Source organism: Mytilus californianus, unplaced genomic scaffold (genome assembly GCF_021869535.1).
Source record: "Mytilus californianus isolate M0D057914Y unplaced genomic scaffold, xbMytCali1.0.p SCAF_6, whole genome shotgun sequence".
Taxonomy (NCBI): domain Eukaryota; kingdom Metazoa; phylum Mollusca; class Bivalvia; order Mytilida; family Mytilidae; genus Mytilus; species Mytilus californianus.
This window is the reverse complement of record NW_026262712.1, coordinates 79,807,269-79,812,057: the sequence shown is the minus strand read 5'-3', so window position 1 is coordinate 79,812,057 and position 4,789 is coordinate 79,807,269.

Below are 4,789 nucleotides of genomic sequence, written 5' to 3'. Positions count from 1 at the left end.
TACTTATTTTTAAGCATTATTTTAAAACACAAACATATAGTCATTTGATAGGATAGTATAATGTATACACGATACGTTAGCTTTAGAGGGACGGATTATTTCTGTACCACAAACGCTTTTAGTAGCCGGCGTATTCCCTTATGAATATATAAAATAAGAAGATGTGGTATAAACGCCAGTGAGACAACTCTCCACCGGTGTTGGATTATCAATCTTCCTCGCAGACATTTACTAAGATTACAAAAAAAAGCAAGAATGGACAACAACAACAAAAAATAATTCGAAGAAATACAGATAGAAAACACCACGACAAAAAAAAAAAAAAAAACGACGAAAAGACGATCAAATGCATATCTACAAAACACAACAGAAAACTAAAGAGGTAATACGAACCCTATATAATATCGGTACTTTTAAAATTTAGGCGCTCTGGAAAGGTTAACAGTTCTTGCAAATCTTGTTTTGGCCGTCGTGTTGTTCAATTCATGTGAAATTCCGGTGGTAAGTGGCATTCATACCGGCCATGGAACCAGATCACGAAAGCGCCAGTAAAACTTCCTAAGAGATAACTTCAACTTTTCCAACCAGAGCCCTTAATTCAATAAGCTTCCTTGCATTATGTTGTTAACTTTGCATCCTTATTACAATCACATAATTCATCATCTGAAAATTAATGATTTTTGTGACTACTTTTATGGATGGTTATAGATTTGGGGAGTCACAAAACATACAATACCAGTGATAGCACGTGATATTATCTGCTGATTTCAGTGCTCACGGCACTATATAGTACGCCCAGAATAAAAGTTTGTAAGTCAATCATAACAAATATTTGAGGGCATCAAAACTATACAGGACTTTAATAGAACAGCCAAAACCTTCTAAGGCGAGGAAATTTATTTAAACTGGGAATCTATTACATTTACCAAACATAAATATTATCATAAAAATCCGACCAGTGATGAGAAACCAACAGCTGTAACCAAATTGCAGTTTCACTTCATAAAATTGTTATTTTTCATACGCCGATGATAAGGCTGGGTTTTCTTCTCGAGAATACTCTTGATAAAAACGTTAAGGGGTACGGCAACACATTTTGCGTTATTAGGGGATTTAATGGACAGTCTTGTTCAACGTTTTTGTTGGTAGCGAAAAGTTGTCACTCAATATAAAAAAATAAGGAGATGTGATATGAATGCCGATGAGACAACTACAGTCGCATTGATTAACAACATATGGCTTTTAATACATACTTTTATATACGTTATATATATATATAATAGCTATTTTGATTGGGATTTCAGCAGTTTGTAAAACTAAAAGAAAGTAACTACAAGATGTATTTTAGAAATTGTGTGCGTCATTGTTTACCTTCAACTAGAAAGCTCCAAGGTAAACATTTAAAAGTTATGGATGTTCAAACATGAAAGGCCATTTGACCAACAGGGACCTAAAAAGAATATTCAAATTCATCTAAGGTCACCTTTGCCTGAGGGAGTTGGAACTCTAGTTTCTTAAAAATTTCTAAATTTATATACGGGAAATTTTAGAAAAAAATATGTCATAAATCATGTCATTACCGAAGTACTGCATTTTGTGCGGTTGATACACTTGTGACTATAATCAACCACTAGTGGTACCGACCAAGTTTTAGTAAAAGAAAACAACACTTAAGAAATTTCGTGCTTCCGAAGCGCTTTTCTGGATTTACCTTCATCAGGATCCGGAGCGCTTAAAGCTAAAAGTTATAAAGCCAGGGATGTATAATTATAGATTCTACCACTGCATCGAGTATGATACGATATTTATCCACTCGAGACAGTTAAATTTTCAAATTTAAAACGCGAGGCTCGCCGAGCGTTTTAAATATTTAAAATTTAACTGTCGAGAGTGGATAAATATCGTATTACACGAGATTTGGTGGTGGAATCTGTTTCTCTAATGATTTTCCTACAATACGCAGGCAAATTTATTCCTTCTTTTCGAATGATCTGCAAAAATATGTGTTCTTTCTATGTGACGTCATCAGGCATGGTCGCCTTTTTTCATGCCGTCACATAGGAAATTCAGAGGAAAGCAAGAAAATTCGACGCCATAATCGGTTTTAACCAATGAAGAACTGAGATCAAACGAACCACACGTTGATTAATTTGTTTTTATACGATGGGTGCAGAAAGGGATAAATTGACGAAGAATTAGAGAAATACGTATACACGTTAGAAGCTATATAACAAATTTGACCTAAAAGTAGCCAATACTTCTAAGGTCATCTTTTCGTAAGGGAGTTGTACACTTAGTTAACTAGTAATTTCTTAATTTATCAATGGGCAATTTTTAGAAAAGAATGTTATAATTCATGTCAGTACCGAAGTTGATGATACCCTTGGGTACTAACAGTTCACCAGCAGTGGTATCGATCCATGATACCCTTGGGTACTAACAGTTCACCAGCAGTGGTATCGATCAATGATACCCTTGGGTACTAACAGTTCACCAGCAGTGATATCGATCCACTGCTAGTAAATGAAATAAACACTTTAGAAATATAGCGCATCTGAAGCGCTTTTCTGGATTTACCTTAATTCATCAGGTCCGCCGTCAAAGATTAACATCTGAAAGCCCCCTAGGAATGTATAAATACGTATAAACTTTAAGAGCTATATGACCAAAACGGGGGAAAAAAAAAGAAGTTACAGAGAAAGATATAATTTGAAATATATGTGAAAAGCATGGTAAAATAATCCTACAAACTAGAGTCAACACTCCTGTTACTGGTGTCTTTTCTCCAACACACTTAAGCTAGATACTAATTTGGAAAAGATATAAAACAAGTTAGAGCTCGATCCAGACTAGACAGTTAATTATATTGTTAGAACAAGATAGTTGACACGAACACCCACACACTTTACATGACAACGTTTTTGCTTTACATTAAATTATGACCTCGCTTAAATATCTTTTAATAAAAATTGATATATTTTGATTTCATTTGTTTTAGATTTAAATCCACCATAAGGACAACAGTTCAATAAAAAGAGCGACAATTCAATTACATCGTTGACTTTGGACTAATAGAATGATGAAAAATGAAAACAGAAAATTATTTTGAAAATTTGATAATCGCCTTTTAAAGTTGACGATTTAGTAATTTATGTAATACTATTAAAACTGTTACTAGGAACCAAAATTGGTATTGTACTGTAATATTGCTTTACATGTAACTTTACAAAACTTTTTGTATATTTTGACATCTTATTTTTATATATTTGAATTCTCGTAAAGCGAAAACCAGAACTCGTTTAATGTCCCCATCCTTTACATTACGAATTACAATTCATAATGTTAATATCACGCGGCTGTGAGTTAAAACAACTATTTCATACTGTTAATATAACCACTGTGTGCTTTATATGAGGTGGCTGTGAGTTAAAACAATTATTTCATAATGTTAATATAACCGCTGTGTGCTTTATATGAGGTGGTTGTGAGTTCAAACAACTATTCCATAATGTTAATATAACCATTGTGTGCTTTATATGAGGTGGCTGTGAGTTCAAACAACTATTCCATAATGTTAATATAACCGCTGTGTGCTTTATATGAAGTGGTTGTGAGTTAAAACAACTATTTCATAATGTTAATATAACCACTGTGTGATTTATATGAGGTGGCTGTGAGTTAAAACAACTATTCTATAATGTTAATTTAACCGTTGTGCGCTTTATATGAGGTGGCTGTGAGTTAAAACAACTATTCCATAATGTTAATATAACCATTGTGTGCTTTATATGAGGTGGCTGTGAGTTAAAACAACTATTTCATAATGTAAATTTAACCACTGTGTGATTTATATGAGGTGGCTGTGAGTTAAAACAACTATTCTATAATGTTAATTTAACCGTTGTGCGCTTTATATGAGGTGGCTGTGAGTTAAAACAACTATTCCATAATAATAATATTACCGCTGTATGCTTTACATGAGGTGGCTGTGAGTTAAAACAACTATTTCATAATATTAATATAACCGCTGTGTGCTTTTAATGAGGTGGCTGTGAGTTCAAACAACTATTCCATAATGTTAATATAACCGCTGTGTGCTATATATGAGGTGGCTGTGAGTTAAAATAACTATTTCATAATGTTAATATAACCACTGTGTGATTTATATGAGGTGGCTGTGAGTTGAAACAACTATTCTATAATGTTAATTTAACCGTTGTGCGCTTTATATGAGGTGGCTGTGAGTTAAAACAACTATTTCATAATGTTAATATAACCACTGTGTGCTTTATATGAGGTGGCTGTGAGTTAAAACAACTATTTCATAATTTTAATATAACCACTGTGTGCTTTATATGAGGTGGCTGTGAGTTAAAACAACTATTTCATAATGTTAATATAACCAATGTGTGCTTTTATATGAGGTGGCTGTGAGTTAAAACAATTATTTCATAATTTTAATATAACCACTGTGTGCTTTATATGAGGTAGCTGTGAGTTAAAACAACTATTCAATAATGGTAATATTACCACTGTGTGCTTTATACGAGGTGGCTGTGAGTAAAAACAACTATTTCATAATATTAATGTAACCACTGTGTGCTTTATATGAGGTGGCTGCGAGTTAAAACAACTATTTCATAATGTTAATATAACCACTGTGTGCTTTATACGAGGTGGCTGTGAGTTAAAACAACTATTTCATAATGTTGATATAACCACTGTACAGTGCTTTATACGAGGTGGCTGTGAGTTAAAACAACTATTTCATAATGGTAATATAACCACT